The sequence below is a fragment of the Sparus aurata genome, chromosome 4, assembly GCF_900880675.1.
Source record: "Sparus aurata chromosome 4, fSpaAur1.1, whole genome shotgun sequence".
NCBI lineage: Eukaryota > Metazoa > Chordata > Actinopteri > Spariformes > Sparidae > Sparus > Sparus aurata.
In genome coordinates, this window is record NC_044190.1 from 5248686 (window position 1) to 5269534 (window position 20849).

Here is a 20849-nt window from a genome sequence, read left to right on the forward strand (position 1 = left end):
TAGTAGTTGAGGCTTCATGTTAACGTTACCAGGCTGAACGCTACTAGCAGTGCCCTGTGGGCAGCCCTGATAATCTAGAGTGATAACGTTATCAATAAAAACTTGCTTCTGGTATTCAGTTACATTGATAGTGTTATGGGATATGCAGGAATGTCATGCACAAATCGGATGTAATGTTAACATAAGCCTGTGCAGTGTATGCATGAATTTGAAGTTGTGAACGAATTGCGAGCATCCATGCTACACACTTGTATGGAGAGAATTTTGTTCCTTTATTATTCAATCAAATAGAATAGATTTGAAACCAAAAAGAGATTTGAGAGCAAAAAAGAGTAAGTGGCAATCAAATAATTTTTTTTTCAGATTGAAACAGAACAGGTTGCAATTGAAAAAAAAAATATGAGAGAACATATTTCTTCAACTTCAATCAAAACTAATGTTTGTAAGTAAAAACATACAACCATTTTGCTTATAAATCAGTCCTCTTTGTTTTCAAGTTAAAAACTTTAGCTTGCAATCAGTCCTCTTTGCTTGCGAGTCATACAGTTTTGTTTGCAAATCAGTCCTCTTTGCTTGCAAATTCTAAAGTTTTGCTTGCAAATTCAACTGCACTTGATGGACGGGGCCTATGCTGGTGGATGAGAGAAGAGTTTCTATTGGTTGACTTGACCTGGCTCCAGCGGCAGCTACGTCTTCCGCATTTCCCTTGTGCTGTGCTGCCTGGAGACAAGCCTGTTGCTCTTGAAACGTTTCCCATAAGTAACGAATTGCACTATATATCATTGGCTACAGCCTGCCGTACATTCACAACAACAACAACAACAACAACAACAACAACAACAACAACAACACAAGTAATGAATTATAATGCCCTGCTGCTGCAAGCACACTGATTAGCCTTATATATAGCTTAAAATAGCTATGCTTAGCTTCAAATCACATACACATACTTCTCACTAAAGGACCAAGAGATATGATTTGGCTAGGTAGATGTAGCATGAAATGCTGCTTGGGAATTACATTGGCTTCAGAAAATAGTTCTTTGAACTGATGCAGATGTTGCTCAATCATGTGCCCGAGCCGTAATACAGTTTCTAATGAAATAACATGAGCAAGGATAATTTGAACAATCTGAATTAACTTGAGAATAAATTTGACATTCTCATTGTCCATATCATTAAAAAGAAAAGGTAGTATTTTTAAAAGTATTAATATTTGTCCACATGACTGTTTTAATTTATTGTCATTAGCAGCTAAAGCACTGACACTGATAGGACATGGCTTATCTTGTATATCTAGAGGTGAGTAAGGAAAATGTATAATAGCTGAGTTAATCTCATCTAATTCTATCAGTCCTGACAGAATCAGGTTTTTTAACACAAGCTTTATTTCCATTGGTGCAACACCTTCAAAAATTACATGCATTATACCCTGTGGAGTTTGTTTGATCAGGTCAAATGCTGGAAAATCAACTAGTCTGGTTCTTCTGTTAATCCCATAAGTGCTTTTGAGGGATGCTTTCAATGTTTCTGTGCTTGCTTTGTCTATTTCAAGACATTGCCTGATGTGCTTTTCCAGAGTTCTTTCAGCAAACTTATTCTCCTCAAAAATACTTTGCATATCATCAAAGGAGCATTCACAATGTCTACATTTGCTATAAGCAAAACCAACACCTTGTTTAAACCCAGCAAGGTCATGTTGGGCAAGTGTGTCTCCACATACGGCTATCACAGCACCAAACAACTCAATAACACCATTTGGGGTTTCAATCCTAACACCATTGTAAAGAAGTGTCACATCTTTAAGGATTCTTTTTAGTATAACATCAACACCCCATTGAGAAATATCGTTTGCCTTGGCAATAGCAAGGAGTCTTATTGCAGCCAACTTGGACCTACATTTTGGATCAATATTCCCTAAACTATAATAAAACATCAATAATTTATTTGCAGAGGCATGGGGGCCTAAGGGGTAACATATTTCAATTTCATCGGTGTACAATAGTATTTGCAATGCATTTGGCCTTTGAGAATATAATGGATGGGATGTAAAAAGGGCTCCATCTGTAAAATCATACAAGAATCCCTCTCTACATCTTTGTGGTACAGTGATCAACATGGTGAAGATTCTAGAATTGGTCAGTAACTGCTTAAGACTTTGAATGAGTGGTACATAGCAAAAACTTTTGTTTCTTAAGGTCATGACCCTTGAAGGACCACGCTTTACCCAACAAATCTTCTGGGACACTACAACTTCCTCTGGGTTGACTGGATTGAATAGTTCCTGGATGGTTTTATTCTGTCCATATGCTGTGGTTGAGAAAGGATCCATGAATGTATCAAATGTAGCCAAAGCCTCATCTTGGAGCTGAGGAGTTGTCTCTGAATTCTCTTCAAACACCCTTCTGATTCTCTCCCTTAGCGTGTCAAGGAGAGCAGCTTGGTACTGTTGCACCCCTGAGATGACACTGTTGACAGTTCTCTGTGAAAATATAAAAAAAAAAAAAATTCCCCTCATATAATTATTGCCAACAGGTCCATAGTTCACATTAAAATATAGAAAGGAATTATTACAGTATTTTTATTTTTATGAAAATTGTTTCAAAGAATTATTCAGAAATATGATATCAATAGTACCATTAAAGCATTTGTCCATCAAGACAAATTTACCTGTGACAAGTGGCACTGTTCCCGGACACTGATGGCTAATGCCGCTGCAGATCTAGCAATATCAGGTCTGGCTCTGGATGTCACAGCAACAGCATCCTCCTTCAGAAAGTGATAAGTACATATTTTTAAGAGTGAATAGATAGACACAATCAGGGTTGATTTGAAATGTTGTTTTTTGTTTTTTTTCTTACAGTGAAAAGTGTTTTTTCAAGATTATAAATTAGACTACAACAAACAATGAGGTTTGTGTGTAAAGCTGACTCAGACAGCAGTGTTATTATTCAGCTCTAATTACAGAGGTAACCTTAACTTTACTGGGTACTACTTTGTTTACAACTAAAAACTAAATGAATAACTAAAGCACATAAATAATACAGTCTATGAGAAAATGTTTCCACACAGTATATGTTTATTGCCCTCTGTGTACAGTAGTTGAAAACAATTTGTCTCATTTCTCCTTATGGAGAAAAGCGTGCCATAATGCAGGACGGACTAATGGATGAGGAACAGGACACAGGAGAGGGGAAAGAAATAATTTTAATCCCACATTTGCTTCACTGGTCTTGGACCGGAGCAGCTCTATCGTCTATATCCAAGGTAAGTGTAAAGTTTGTTGGACAGCTCTAACGTTAGCTGTGCGCAAAACGCACATGATTAATTTATTAAATTGGACATGTATTGCAAGTCTTGTTGCCTGTTTTGACGTGAATAACGTCGTATTACGGAGATAACTAACTTAGCATTCACTGGAGACAATTACTGTATATGAAAGAGAAAGTGTGGCATATACCGTATTGACCCGAATATAGGACGACCCCGATTATAAGACGACCCCCCTTTTTAACATAATTTTCATCGAAAAAAACCTTGTCCCAGATTCGGGTCAATACGGTCCTCAAGTCGTGCATAATTAACGCGAGCACTCCTGGTGTGGATTCAAGGAAGCCACGCTTTGAACAGACCATTATATGTGGGAAATAAAATAAAATAAAACACTTCACACAAGTCAGCATCACACAGAGAGCAAATTAATTGGCGTGATAGGCCCTCAGGGGTCAAAACAAATGGAACTGTGGAAACTTACGGATTCAAGGCGGCCGACAGCGTCAGGCTGCCGTGACGGTCCGGGTAGAGCGACACCAGGTGTGACAGCCACAGTGCTGTCCACTGCAGGAGTGCTACAGCTGGCAAAAACTGACACACCAAATGTTTCCTGTCCCAAAGAGCGAGACGAAGGTGTCGTACTCCATCCAATTGGTGGGCATCCAGTCCTAAAATACTGAAGGTGCGTCCGTTTAATGTGGCGAAAGGAGTTGAAAACTCTAAAGTCCTGTTCACATCCATCAATACCACACTAAACCCAAAAATCCAGGCTGCGACTGTGACTTGCATTAATGTGGCTTAGTAGGACTTTAAGACTTAGAGCAACAAAGACCAAACATATCATACACCTCCACGCCGCCATGATGCCAAACCGTCTTTGCTGATGCACCATTTGCGCGGCGATATTGTTGTCGCTGGCTGATGACCCTGAGGTGGATGGGGAAGGGGGAACTCATGCTATCATTTGTATTTATTATTTTAACGCAAAATTTCTCCAAATATATGTTATTTCATTAATTTTAAAATGGTACATGTTTTGTTTTAAAAATCTTTTATTAACAAGTTAATGTATACATCCGATATTTTCTGCACATCCTCAGTTCATGTCCTCCAACTGTCCCACCTCAATGACGTCAGTGATTTATGTTACGTCCAAGCGATTTCCCCGCTTGAATAATGAAAGAGGCACGTTACATTCGTGAAGGAACAGCGGCTCAAGGTCAGTAAACTTAATTGGATTTTTAATATTACTTGCCAAAATCATATCTTAGAGCAAATTGTTGCTGTGACGGTTACCGTTTTTCAGTTGTCTTCCACCGGGTTACTTGCTTAGCAAGCTAGCTGGTGTTAGCTCATGTGCACTTTAGCATGCTAACAAGCTCTGTTTGGCTGTGTGTGTTTGCTAGGTAGCCTACCGCCTGTAAATTCTTCAGGGAGCCGATAAATCCAGAATGGATATTTTTGACGAAGCCACTCTTTCGGTCTTGGAGGGTAAGTCACAAATAAAGTTTACATTTGATGTATTGATGCTTTTGGCATATAGCTTGGAGAAATAATAATAAAAGCTGATAGCTAAAGAAAACCAAATTAGTAATTTTGCAATTCATTATCTGATTTTTTGAGTAACAGTTGCAGTCCAAATGCTCAAATGTGCTGATTACTAATTTAAATGAATGAATTAAATTAGTTAATGTAAATAAAAAGAAATATTACCAACACTGAACTTATGGCATAAAAGTAGCCTCATGTTTAAAGTCCAGACTTTAACATTTTTACCCTTGATTTTATTTGGGACAGGCATCTTTGTGAGATAGGCTTATAATTATTTTTCGCTGACTTTACAGTAATTACACAAAAAGGAGGCTTCATAGCACAGAGAACTAGATAAGCAGTTTTCAAATGTGTTGGAGCTCAGAGGGACAGATGAATGGCACCTATTTATGTTGTTTGGTACTGTAGCTTAGCATTGCTTCATCTAAAGGTATTTATTTGTCATATATATTACAGCTGCCAGTGTTGATGAGGAGGCTTTGAAAGGCCTTAGCCGGAATGACCTGAGGGATCTTTTTCCTGGTCCTGGAAATTTTCTCAGAAGAAAGAAACTTTTGATCTCCCAGTTCATCAATCAAAATGTAAACACAAATTGGAATAAGTAATAATTATTAGAATTAAATTGTACCATATTTTTAATGGTCCCAATGCATTTTGTTTTCATCCTACATAATCCTACTAGTGTGAAAATACCACGAATGAAGATACCAGCACTTGTAGTGGAAGCGGGATTATGCCCTCAACTCGTTCCATGCTACCATGCCAGCCTCAAGCCTCCACCCCATATCTGCTGAGAAAACAATGAAAATGCCAGACCCTCCAGAGTATGTGGTGTACACAGATTTAGAGTTAGACATGGTGCGTAGTCAGTTCTTTGCATTGCGCTGTAATGGAAAGGAACAGAACTACAGGATGTCAAAGGAGCTATGTTGCAGACTTGTAAGGAACACAGTCACCAGCATGGTTGCAATCCTGTGTGCTAGTCCCACGGGGAAACAAGTAAAATACCCCTCCAAACTGGAAATGAGAGCCATGTCACAGAAGATTGTCGACTATTACCCTATGTTACGTGATGCTGATACAATTATGTCATATGTAAGTAATATTTTTTATTTTTCTAAACCAAAACTGTGGACAGGTCAGCAACAAGACAAACAACTTATCTAACATTCTTTCACCACAGCTGACCATCTACACCAAAATGTACAAGCGACTCCAGAATATGAGGCAGGGCTCCATACCACAAAGAGGAGCGGCCAAGACAGCTCTCTTCAGCGCAGACAACCAAGGCATGGAGACAGATTGGACAGACACAAGCAGCTCGAGTGATAATACCATACTTCTTGAGAGCAATGATTACATCAGCGAGGACAACTCCAGTGCAGGTGTGCAAATTGTGGGCAATAAAATGAAAGGATGCTGTCATACACATTTTTTTTTGTCTAAAAAAATGTTTAATCATGTAGTGAAACTATAGTTGTCCACATTTGTGGAACCAGAGTTCATGGCTAGGCATGCACTGTGTTTATATATGCCTGTTTTTGCTTGTCATCGTGCTTATAATTGTATTAAGAATTTTTTCATTATTTCCCAAAAAAGCATCCCCACTACCAGCCCCCTCTGTGCCAAGGAAGCCAAAGGGTGGCACCAAAACATCACTGCTGCCATCCCAGTCAGCCTCATGCTCCACACCTGTGATTGCTTCACCAACCACGCCTGCAAAGGATGTTGTTGGTAAGCCCACTCTCAGCCTGTCATCCATGATAATGGATAAAAGTTTCCTAAAAAATAGTGCATTGTATTTTAATCACGCTTTATTTCCCCTGTGTTGTTGTTAAAGTGTTTACATTGAAATGTCTCGGATCGTTTTTTTGTCATTTCAGTGGGCCAGGACAGTTTGAAGATGCAGGCTAGGCACTACAGAACCTTGAGCAACATGTACAATAAGCCCAATGCAAAACCCAATCAAAATGATGTTGCTCAAATTTTGGACCTTGAGTTTGAGGCCAGACGGGCTTTCATTGATGCAGATGTTACAAGGGAAGAAGACCGACCTGCAAAAATCTTTGAGGCATATCCATGCTTCAAAGATGTTCAAAATTTAGGTTTTTTTTTTACTAACTGAACTGTAACTGATCTGTGTTCTGAATTTCAATGCATTGTTAATGGTTGAATAACTGTGCACAATGCTGTTTTAGGCAATGGATGAGCTACGGCGCATAGTAGGTGGCACCAACAGCAGATACATCGAGGAGGTAAAAGGAAGATGGGCAGAATTCTGTGCCAAGGTGCAGTTCTACAGTGTGTGGAAAAAAGTCCTGAAACCCCCTATCCCTTTGGATGTCCGCAGTGGTAAGTTGCTGTTCCATATGTATATGTATTGATATTTATACCACATTCAGACCATTCTGTTTATCTTTATATTCTTTAGTGGATTTCGCACTCGCCCTCTTCAATACACTACCATCCCTTTTCCCCTCACCAACTTCACCACCAAAGAAGCTTGGAAATAGCTGTGAGGCACTTCTTCATATCCTGAAGGTAAGAAAATGTTTGTGTTGATTCCTAACTGTCCTCTTTGAAGTGCCTTTATTTTCTCACATTATTGTGCTTGTTCACATTTACAGTAACAATACACCTAAGTTCACAATCATAGATTTGACCTAATTTATGAAAAAAGGGGAAAACAGAAGTGCCTCTAGTGTCCCTCAAATGGTGTTTACAGAAAGGAATACCAAAAAATGTTTTGCAAAACCTTTAATTAATTCATTCATTCATTCATTCATTTATTTACTCACTGATGAAACATTAAAAATATACTACCTTGCATCAGCTTGTATCAGGTATTAATCCATTCTAAATTCCTACATCAGTTTAACACGTTCCCCCCTGCCCAGAGCCGTTTCTTGCTATAAGCGGACTATGCGGGTGCATAGGGCCCCCGCGCCACTAGGGGGCCCCCTCAAGTTGCAAGGTCAGCTGCAATACCTGAGGAATGACCCGAAGGAAAAGATGTGAAAAGGACCTGACACCTGGCCCGCTGATTGGTCAGATCTGGTGTCTACCACGCCGCGTTGCTATGACGACCAGTACTACTAAACTAGGAGGGGGCGGGGAATTGCGCTGAGCCGTAAGTTCAGGTCATTCACGGCATGGCGACCAAACTAGCGTATTCATCTGGCACAGAAAAAAGAAGAAACAAGATGAAGAAAAACGCTCGCTGGATAAAGGTAAGGGCTTTTTTTTCGTTATGTGGGTTGGAGGCTAGCTTAAATGCCGAATTTTTTAGCTAGCTTAAATATTTGCTTTAGGAGAGGGCTAAAATAAAATGTATCTCACATGTGAATGCCATAACACTGATTGACTGAAGTTACACCCATTTTGGTGAATCACAGCAGGTCCAGTTCGTTGGCATTATCTTTGTGAGGGAGGGTGTGTGTGTTAGGCAGATATCTGTCATGTCTGCTGGATCCTCATCCAGTGGAGCTGCTGGTCCGTCATAGACCTCCTCTGCTCTTCAATATTTGTCACATAACATTACTTTAGGAAAGTTTTTATGATTAATTTATCAATTTTAGTGTTTCCTCAGTTTGTAGGTCTCTTATGTGAAGTGTGCTAAACAACCCTAATGCATATGAGGCCTACTGTGGATTATTATGGACTATTGTGGCAGTAGATTATTGCTCTGAGTGGATTATTGTTAACTCTACTGAGCTAGTTGCGTCTTTCTTTTCCACATTTATTAGAATATTTATTGTGACAATATAATTTGAACACATTTGCCTACATTCCTACAGTTTAGTTATGTTTTTGATGTATTACTTTGTTTTATTCAAAAGAATCATAATAACACAAATTAAAGTCATTTTAAAGTGAACTATACAATATAGGACCTTTAGTTCTGCCCACAGAATATATGTTAAGACCAAATCATCAGTTAAGCAAGTAGTTCACTTTGTAATACTCTGTGAAATATAAACTAAGATATTCCTTCAATATCACATAAAGCTCATCAGTCATTTATCTTTGTTTGATAACTCTTTGAAACTGCTTAAAAGTGACAACTTTGAAATTGGGTGCATGCTTTAAAGGGACACTGTGCTGTATATTGCAAGGTTTAAAATAAAAACAGATTATGAATTTCCCCATTAGTGTAACATAACTCAATTATATAGTATGAATATTTGCTTAGGATCTGTTTTGCTTGGTAACCTGAGGAGTTTCGTCTTTGCAGGAGCAATTCTGAAGTATTTTGGAGCGGCAGAACAGGAAGCAGCACTGCCGCCTTCAGCACCAGAGATTGACAAGCAGCTCTCATATGCTGGCAGGGAAGCAGAAATTTTGAGGAGGGGCTTAGGGTAGATCTGCTTACAACACAAGACTCAGATGATACTGATAATCATCACAAAGTGGTGTGATTGTGTTATATAGTTCTGTATGGTTCCTTTAAAGTATTGTTTTTATTGTTGGTTTGTTTTCATTGTTGCATTTTTATTGTATGCTGGTTTATTGTGTTGGTCCTGAAGGGCTTGTGTTACATTTAGAAGGTTCCTTACTACCTCAACAGTATTATTCTCATTAGTTTTTTTGTTTTTTATTGTTTGCATATTGATATTGATGCTGGCTCATTGTGATTTTCTTTTCTAAGTAGTAGCCTATTTTATTTTCTCTACGACTTTAACTTTAGTTTTGGGTGTATGTATGTTATATGTTTAATGTCAACTTAAAATGAAATAAATTGAGGACACTCCATCAGTTTAATTTATTGACCTATCAAGGATCCCTATTGTTTACCTTGTATTGTCATTTTCTCTCAGTTCAACTTACTAGTGTGGGTCAACTTAAGATGTTTGATTTTAATTTGAGAGAGGTTTTCACGACTCTAGCCTGTTTTCCTCTGAAAATGTAATAGATTGTTGCATCTTTATGGATCACCCAAAAGGGTTAGGAATCTATCCATCGTAGTTTGACAAATTAGGGGCCCCCAAACAGCATCTTGCATAGGGCCCCCAAAAAGACAGAAACGGCCCTGCCCCTGCCCCATTGTAAATTAATTCATGTTTATTTCTTACAATCTGATAATAATGAGTATGAGTTTTCAAACGTGAATTTAATTTAAGAGTGCTCAAGTCATTGGTTGCAACCTGATAATTTAATCTAAAAATGATCATACACTTTCAATACATTTTTATGTCTTCTCACTTTCTACACATTGTTCTTTTTTTTCTGTTCCAGTCAGGCAAAGACCCCACCCTGTACCTGGAGAAGCGTCCTCTCTCCTCCCCAGTTCTGCTTTTTGATGGATCAACCACCATCGTGGCTGTGGGTAACGTACCTGTGACCACCCTCCCGCAGGAAGATTTCTCAGAAGGGATGTTGGTGTTAATGGCATACTACTACGCTTTGCATTTAACATACCCTAAATGTGTTGCAACGCTCCTCTCTGTTATTCAAACAGAGGTAATTGGCGACACAATCCACGATCAAGATGCCACTAGTTCATATAAGAAAGCAATGGCTGATTGGAAATCTTTCACTGAGAAGTAGCTGAATATCAAGCAGCATTTTGTTATTTCAGTTGTTCTTGTTATTGTTAGCTGTGCCTTACAATGGTTTTGTGTATTCCACAAGTTTATTACAGTGTCACTTAGTTTTTGCTTAAATTATTCACAGGGGTCCCAGCAGATCTTGAGTCTAAGTTTTATCTCATCAAGGCCTGTATTTCAGGTCAGGATACGTTTATTGAAAAATGCTGATACCTAACTGAGAGGGCTGAGAATTAAGTTTTTCTCTTTTGTGGATTGTGAAAAAATGATATTCAAATGTCTCTGTTGTAAAGATTGACTGTAAGAATGCATAGCAACTCTGACTCACTGCTGATGATGTTGAGTGTTAAATAAAGGTTGAACGCTCTTATAAGTCATTCTGGTTGAGATTTCTGTAAGATGTATATTCTAAAAATAAGGACAGGCTCTAGGTTTTAAGGTTTAGTTTTAAGATGAAGTAGCCTTGTTTCAAGATAAACCTGCTTGGATTAAGACAGAGCTTAGACATTCTTCACTAATACTATAGTATTTTTCTCTAAATTTAATATTTTTCTTAACTAATCTTCAGTTTAATTTGCTAAAAGTAAGAAAGATTTTGTTGTAATTGCTTATATTTAGTATATATTTCACTCATTTTGAGGCTGTAAAAGTTACTTTTTAAGTAATCCCATCTTAAAACCAACATTATATGATTATATTTAGTATATTTCATTCATTTTGAGGCTGTGAAAAGTGACTTTTAAGTAATCCCATCTTAAAACCAGCATTTTATGCTTATATTTAGTATATTTCACTTATTTTGAGGCTGTAAAAGTTACTTTTTTAGTAATCCCATCTTAAAACCAGCATTATATGATTATATTTAGTATATTTAACTCATTGTGAGGCTGTGAAAAGTGACTTTTAAGTAATCCCATCTTAAAACCAGCATTTTATGCTCATATTTAGTATATTTCACTTATTTTGAGGCTGTAAAAAGTTACTTTTTAAGTAATCTCATCTTAAAACGAGCATTTTATGCTATTCGTATGCTTATACTTAGTATATTTCACTTAATTTAGTTAAGTTAAATTTTCATTTTCATTTTAAAACGAGCATGTTTGGCTTATTTTAAGCCTTCCAAATACTCTGTAGACATTCTTATTTCTAGATTTAACAATCTTAATTTAAGAAATCTTGTCAAGTGAAATAATCTTGCTGCATGGACAGATAATTTCACTTGTTTTGAGTACCTGTCCCCTCAGATTTAGTGTTTTTATCTTGTTTTCAGACCCCCTTTTTTTGCAGTGCAGACTATTCATGGCTCTTCTGCTGAGGCGAAAGTCCTGCTGCAACTCTGTCTCCACGTTAAGCCACAACCGCAGGGCACGTTGTGGTTCAGTTTGCAATATGATGCAGGGTGACCAGTCTGGAAAAAGAAATATGTTCATATCATTAGTCTCAATTAGAAGGATTTAACTATAGTTTTATCTGCAGGACATTTGGCTTTTCCCCACCCCAAAAACGCATGAATAGCATCTACAATACAGTCATGCTACGTATTTTTACTGTATTTTATCTTATCAGATCTGTACAGTGATCAATAAAGTGAGCGCATTACATGTGTATCACAAACAGTAGAATGCAAAGTAACAAATGTTATACATACTAACATTAGATTACCAAGCTTTTGTACACAACCTACTAGCGTTACCGTTAGCATGCTAACGTCGGGACAGTGATTTTTATTGCACACAAACGTTCTCCATTATGTTCTACATACTATAAAATGATCCACCAGCATTCCCAGGCGTTGAGGACGTTTTCGTTTTCTTTTATTGCTCCGTTGAGCTGCAGACAACCGTGAAAGGATGCCAATAGCCCACGCAAGAGAGATCACCACAGCTGTAGACAGCATGATTTCCCAAGATTTCCGAAAAAAGCTTGTCGCATCTGCCTACGTAAGAGCCAGCGGCGACTACTGATGACGTACGCGATTGTCGAAGGGGTGTCCCAATTCGGAGGAGTTGACTTTCAGGGACAAGGGGTAGGGGTAGAAAAGAGAAATGGGATTGGGCCTAAGTCCCAGTATTGCATTTTTATCGACCCAGTCTGTGATATACATTATGGAACTTGTGTTGTATGGAGATTCATTTGTGCCAAAAAGTATATAAAGTATATCAAACAATATTTGTTAAAATTGAAACAAAAATGGATCAAATTGAAACAAAAATTGATCAAATTGAAAAGAAAAATGTCAATGATAAAATTCAAACCTCACAAACTTGTGAAGTCTATGAGGACACAGAGATGGGGTGTATGAGATCATGACCTTTTGTTGCGAACAACAAATGTAAATCCATATCAAATTCTAACTGCAGCTAAGATGATGGAAGTGGGCGAATGTTTTTGAGTTCAATGCCACATTATCTCAATATGCATATATCAAAAAAAAATCTGCACTGTAAGTTTGACCCTTTTAAATGTATCTGAAACCTGTTGTGTTTATTGTAGACTAACAAGTTTATTAGGTGCTTTGTGTACTTTCAAACTTGTAAATATGCTTTTAATATCACTTTTATGTAGTAAATGAAAAAAACGTTTTGACATAGAAAATTGGAATTTTAGCTTCTACTACCAGATTCCAATCTATTATACTGTAGAGGCATATAGATTGAAATCTGGACATCCTGGCAACACAGGAATCATGGGTAGACACAGGCATTATGGGTAGACAGCTGCTTTTGTTGACCACATGGTAAGGAATCACAAGCACTCTAAATGTTTTATGAAAGCCCTTTTAAAAGTAACTGAAACCTGTTGTTTTTTTCATGTGAAATTGTGTATTGTAGTCTTATAACAAGTTTCTAAGCTGCTTTGTGTACTTTTGAAGTTTTAAATTATGCTCTTATATCACTCTGAATATGTGTTCCACACCTTCACTGGCCGTAAACTTGCGAAGCCTCACAATATTCTTACGGCAGCATAGAGGGATGCTGGAATGAAAGGCGCTGTCACTTTCCCCAAGATACGGAGCAGTGTCTCCACCCAAGTAAGTACTTAATGTATTATCTTCCTTTTTTTCCAATTCAGTTGAATGGTGCTTGTAACTCAGCATTGGGGGCTTGTAGGAACCTTGGAACCTTGGCCATGCCAAGAGCTGTCTTTCAAGCCTCGGCTCATGTCTTCTTCCCGCAAGGAGTTGTGAGGGGAAATGCAACTTCCAGAGTTCCATCTATGACATGCCCATATGGTAGGGCTGGACGATTATGGAAAAAATAATAATCATGATTATTTTGATTGATATTGAAATCACAATTAATAAACACGATTATTCATTGATTTCAAAATATGTATTTATTGAGCCACCAAAACTCAACTTTTAATCTAACTGTTAGAAAAACAACCAGAAATAAATTAGTAACAAGTAAAATAATAATAATATATTGAATAATATATATAAATAATAAAAGAAATAATAGTAATAAAAAACAATAAATACTTACCAAGTCTTCATGCACCCAGACTGTTCTCCCTGCAGTTTGCTTACTACAAACTGAGGTTTTTGGCAGGAACACCAGTCTTTTCACTTCAGGCTTCTTTTGGCTTTAATGATGAACGAATAATAGCAATACCAATGTAAAAACAATAAATACAAATAAACAACCACAACCTACATGCACAGCACTCTGCAAAAACTTGCAACATGGAAAAAACACTAATAACACAGCCAAAAACAAAACCCAAACTACTCTTTAATGTCTTTTCAAAACAGTTTTTTAAAAACAAAAAAGGATTGACCCCATACTCCCTGCAGTTTACTTCCTACAGGTTTTTGGAAAGGAAAACCAGTCTGTTCACTTGGTCTGGCTTCAGTGATGAACGAAGGCAGGTGACAACATTTCCACCTGTGCAAACTCCCCGCTCTGATGCAGCACTTGTGGCAGGGATGCACAGGTATTTCCTAGCCAGTTTGGAGAGCCGTCGGTAGAGTGTTTCTGATGCTTTTCACCACTCAAGTGGGTCAACCTTAGTGTCAAATGGCCTTGAAGCTCAAACACTATGACGTGGTCCTGTTGAGGAGGAGATGGTCCTTGAGCTGTGTCTTCTGTGGCTTTGAAGAAGCTGCCCAAACCCCTCTTCTTCTTCTGTGCTCCACCAGTAGGAGCATCATTGTAGTCAGCTGTTGTTGTGATTGGCTCAGTAGAGGCCCTCTCCTTGAAGATGGGGAATACATTGAGGACAATATGAATTTCATGTTTCACCGGAATGAATGGTAGTTACACATAATTGTATTAACCTACAATTTAAGTTTACATTATATTACATTGAGCTTACTGTCAAATATGTATTTTTAATACAATCATTACACTCCATCTTCAAGGAGTGCTCATGTAGCTTCAGTTCCATCTGGGCTTTTGTCAGCTCCTTTTTTCTCCAGCTGTAGTAGAAGGTGCTGACCACTTTTTTTATAGACCCCCATCACACTGTCAATTCTGCTGTCTTTCATTGCATTCTCTAGGATGACAAAAAAAATATACATGAATGGTTATCACACCACTTATTTTTGATTAACATTACTTTAATTAACAAATCATGCTGTGAAACAGAGTGTTTGAGTGAGATGAGTGTGTGGGTCACATGAAATATGTTAACTATTAATAAAATCAATGAATTACATGTCACAGGTTATTGAGTGATTCAGAGGAAAATTATCACACATTATTTTTCAGTTGTGTAATTAGTTTATTTCCCAATGTAATGTATTAACTAACTGTACTTCAGTAAAACTCTTAGGTCATCGTACTGTAGTGTTTCAATTTTCTGCTACTTTTCTTCCACTCCACAACATTAAAGTCAAATATTAAGGTGACTTTTACTTTTACCATAGTAATATTTGAACATATAGGGCAGGCCTACTCTTAATTTTGCTACAGTAGTGCTGTTTGATACTTTCTAATGTATTATTTAATAAATTACATCACACATGTCACACATTTAGGAGTTAATAAAATTTTTCACCTATGGCCAAGTAGAGTCTGTGCCCAAAGCACTGCAGCCTTATCCAGCCAATTGAGTTCAGCTGACAGCTTGACGTTTGTGGCGTTGTTTGTTGTTATACACACATGGTTCTCCTCCTTCAAGTCACATGCAGCCATAGCTTGCTTCAAACCATCAGCAATATTTCTACCTGTGTGGTCATCAGGGAAAATGCTGTCTGGAGACATTTTGTCTTCATGGTGAAATCTGCATCGATGAAATGCACAGTGAGGGATAAGTACAGCTCCATAGTGTGGCTTGACCACAGATCCGTTGTAGTGGCAAAATACTCTGCAGTGGAGACGTCTTTTTCAACTTCAGCGCGACATTTATTGTACAAAGCAGGCAGTGCAACTCTGCTCAAGTGTTTGCGTGATGGTAACACGTACCGCTTGCCCAAAGTCTTGACCAGTGTCTTGAAGCCTGGGTTGCTAACTGTACTGATAGGACACATGTCCTCAGCTAGCATGAATGTCACAGCCTCCGTTATCTCTCGCTGTCGCCGGGAGCCGGTGGGATATGGAGCGGCATTGTAAAGAGTGTCCTCAGTGGAGGACTGTGTTGCGTGGCGGTGGCTGAAGTTGACGCTCTTGCACTTTTTTGAGTCTTTTGCTCCTTCAATACTTTGTCATAGACCACTTTATGGCTGAACTTTAAATGGTTACATAAATTTGTCGTGTTGCCCTGGGGTGCAGACACGACGGTGTGACAGACTTTGCAAACAATCTCCTTCTCCATTTCCGATGACTTGAAGCCAAAATGTCTCCAAATGACCGAAGTTGTCCTACCTTTCTTTTCAACTAAAGACTCAGGCTGCTTTTCTGCCATGTTGTCAATCGCTCGTTCCACAATAGATCCACACACTCACTGCTGCAGGCAACACAGGTGCGTTCACTGTGCTTTTACATCGCAGTAATTTGCATACACACCGTGCGGTGGCACATTAATCATTTTTCTTTGATTACAGTGTTTTCATGATCGTGAGAAGCCAAAATCGAAATCGAGATCAAAATTTGATTACTCGTCCAGCCCTACCATATGGTAGATGGAAATCTGGAAGTCCATAGGTGGAATTCTGGAAGCAAATTTCAGGTGCCTGTAACTCAGAATATTGTGTTCCCAGGTCCCTTCGAGCTGCCAATGCTGATTGGCTAGGCCAAGAGCTGTCTTTCCATCCTTGTCTCATGTCTGTACACTGAAAAAAAAAAGTCTGTTGGATTTACATTAAAAAATATATGGACATCGGTTGCACATATTAAAGTTATGTTTACTGAAATTGATATATTCATGTTCTGTACATTAAATTATTATTTGTTAAACCAACATGATTTTCTTATATTAATTAAAAATATGTATTTGATGTTATATATATTAGATTGTCTTATGCTATACTGACTGATTTTTTTATGTTAAATGAATGTTTTTCTTTAATGTGTGTTACATATAATTATCATCAGTTGGATCAACATAACTTTTTTGCGTGAAGCTAACCTAACTTCCACAGGTAAATCGGACACTATTTATTTTAGTATACTTTAAATATTTAAATTACTTTAATAAAGCTGATTTGTAATTTACAAAAATCATTTCTACACCCCAACCCCCACTTAATAAAGTCCAATCTTTTACCTACATTTACTAAAAATTAAAAAGCACATGTGGCCAACAAACATATCTTCAATTATTAATCCCAGACAGTGCATAATAAACATTCATAACTACTAAAAATACAACCTGCGGGGTAATCTAATATGTACAGTAAATCACATATTGACAACTCAGTGGAAAAATAAAGTAAACAGTATATTTATTGGAACATTGTTTCAAGCAATAATAGTAATACTGCAGTAAACATCTTTAAGGATGTATGGTGGCTAAAAAAATTGCAGTATAAAAATATGGTGTGGGAGTGTGTCGGCATGAATGTGATTATGTGAGTGTTTACAGTAAAGAAAATTCACCCCAAACCCTAAAAATGGGGGTAGTTATCTGTTTCAGTTCAATTAAAAAAATAATAGTGGGGGGTAATGCATAACTGTAATGCATGCAGTTTTACCAGCAAACGAGCTTGATAGCCTTTTTTTCAACAAAGATAGAACATTATTGGTGAACCAGATGAAAGGACTGGCCATGGAGTCAGAAATGTGTGCGTGCATGTGCTTGTGGATAACAGAGGGAGATTGTGCACACCAATTAGCAGAACCTTAGCTACAGTCACCACACACATTAAAACTCACCTATGTACATACAACACACTGACACAGAAAGGATTCTCACTTTACACGCAATACACACCTGTCCTTTCACTCAATGGTACACAGCACACAGCCTGACCATGACCACAGGACATGTAAATGTTCCATAATGTGAAACACAAACAATTATAGGGGCTTGTTTCCAATTATCAGTGTTCACAATAAACAAAAATCACCCCAAACTCTAAAAATGGGGGGAAAATTCTGTTATAGTACAATTTAAAATAATGCATATGGTATGTCCCACCCACCCAAAAGAAAAGTCCAACAACTGAAAGAGATAGGTGAAATAATGCATATGGTATGTCTTACAAGAAATCCAGCTGGAGAGCCTGGATAGCCAGTTCACTGATAAAGTCCTTTAGTTCTTCAGGACTTGGGCCTTTTTGGACAGTGCATTGCCTTCAAGCTCCATGACCACTTTCTGCAGCACTTCAAAGGTGTACTTGAGTTCAGCAGGGTAGTTTAAGTTCAAAGAATAAATTAGGCCAAACAACATGGCAGCAGCTAAGGGAACATTGTCCAAATCCTGCATCATAATCTGGGACTCGAGGACAATGCCAATGTCCTCTGGTTTTTCACTGGCATCTCTGTGTTTCAAGACGTATATACCCATGGTGGTTTCCTCAATGGATTCCTGTAGAAGGGATTAATCTGCTGCCTGTACAATGCACAAAAAAAAACAAAAAAAAAACAAGTGGAATTATACTACATGCCACATTTATAGGGAATACTGCATATGTGTATTGAGTTTATTAAGATATCAAATCAAACTTTATTTATATGGCACTTTTCATACACAAAAGTAACACAAAGTCACATTGGCTCAAAACCACACACATAAACACACAGACTTTGATATTAAGATCACTACCATGTTATCTTACAACTTAGCTGACTGTAAAGTAATTACAACTAGAACATTTCCTCTGGGAAATTTTGATAGTACACTGTAAGAATGGATTCTGTGGTCATGTAGATTTGAATTAATGTATTAGGTAAAATATATTCAATATGATTGTGTTTTTGATTTTGAGGCAAATATTTATTCAATTTCAAATAAAAATGTTTGGAATAAAATCCACCCATTGTAGTTAAATAAAACATAAGCATTATATTTATCTAATCCCAAATAGAGAGAATATTGAGTGAATTCAAATGAATGTAATCAGGCAAATTTTAATTGAAAGGCACTTCCTGTCAAAGTGGGCCTTTTTTAAAAGCAGCAGGTTATCATCTACCCACAAGACATTTGAAGAGAGTACAGACAGTAAATGTTCGTCTTATTCCACATTGCTCATCTTGCAAAATGATTGACTAAGGTAAGAACATTTTTTGTTATCACTGGGTTAGTAAGAAGAATGCATGTGGTGGTATCCCTGCTGAAAAAACAGCAGAGACCAGCACCAAAATACGCCGGTCTTGCTAGTGGCTAGACTAGACTTTTGGTTTGAAGGATGCGGGTTTGCATTTATGCTATGGTATAAGGTTCCTACATCCTTTGCGTGTTGATATATCCTCAGTATGTTTTTTATGAAATTGCGTAAATAAGTACATCGAGTTTAATGTTATTGTAAGACACATTTCCACAAAGAGAAATACTGGGGGTTATCGCTGGAAGAGCATCTTATATTTCTGACGGCACTTGCTGCACTTCCCTTGCCTTTATTTCCTGTGTGTGGAGCTCGTCTTCCCGGGCAGGTAACGTAACTTCTCTCTGTTGTTTCGCTGTTTTGTTGCAACTTGCAGATGTGCAGGTAACTTACCCAAACACACATGAAATCAGTCTATTAACAGTGTTACGTTTTAGAGCTGCAATTTTATTTCTTTTCATGCATAAATATGTAAAATTTAGTGTGGTAATGTCCGTCCACAGCGGTTAGCACTAAACGTTAGCAGGAGGGGAGGAAGCTTAAGATGGCACAAACTTTCTCATTTTACAGCTATACCGTACACTAAAAGTTTCTGAAAACATTTTAGTAACAGAATGCTGTTTTTATATTTGATTAGCTGTGTTTAGTTTGATAGTTGGAGTTTCGTGAGCCGGCCACCGAACTCCATTGGAAAAAATGGCCATTTAACATAAAGATGACTGGTGATGAATGGCTTGTTAACTAGTCATTTATGTTAAAATTTTTCCAAATTAAGTCCACATTTACCCACAAAATAGTTGCCGAATCAAAGAGTGACCCCTACCATTACTTTATCATTTAAAATATCATGTTGCTCGTCCTTAAGGCTTATTTCAATTTGAGTATTTTTATTGGGGAGTTCTGCATGACTTTAGGCTTAGAGGCTGTACTTCTGTGCTTTCAGCGCCTTCAGTGGACACACCCCCAGTGTCTCAGAGCACTTTTTTTTTTCCTTTTTTTAAAAAAAAAAGACTACTGAGAATGATAATTTGTCTGATATATGTTAAATTATATCATTAAAATCCTTAAAATGACATCAACTCCTTTTCCCTCATTAAAAAAATCCAGGATCTATAAATATGTAAATATTTTGCATGAATTAATTTCATTTTTCACACAGGGATGATTTTCATCTGTAGAAATGTGAAACTGAAAGGCACTTGTCAGATCTAAAACTTTGTGTCTTTCTCAGGTGCCGCTAAATGAGATGGCAGTGTAATTTCTGTGGATTCAGAGCGACAACAAGGGGTGATCTTCTGCAGCATTACAGACTACAGCACAGGAAGTTTGAGATTGGAAATTTGGTACCTTGTCTCGATTATGATTGTCCATGCTCCTTTAAAACATTAAGTGCCCTCCGCACACATTTGTCAAGATATCATGCAGAGGATGAAGCTAAGGGGCCAGGATTAGTCTTCTCTTTTACATGTGTTATTTACTCAGCTAAATATCCCACTGAAAAAGAATATTTCCAACACCTCGGCAATCACTTAAGGAGTCATGAAACCGTAGAGTGTGTTTTTGTTAGATGTACTTTTAAGACAAATATATATGGAACATTTTTTGTGCACAAAAACAGAAAGCACAACCCTCATTCACTTGAAGACTTGAAGCAAGATGTCACTGGTGAACACCAAACTTTACCAAATGAAACTGATCCAGTCCCAGCTGATAATGATCATGATGATACCAGTATAAATCCTCCAGTGGATGTATCAAACCCTTTGGTTCTGTGTATAAGAGAAGACAGTATTTCAAGACACAGTTTGAATTTGTCCAGCCAGTAGAAGACAT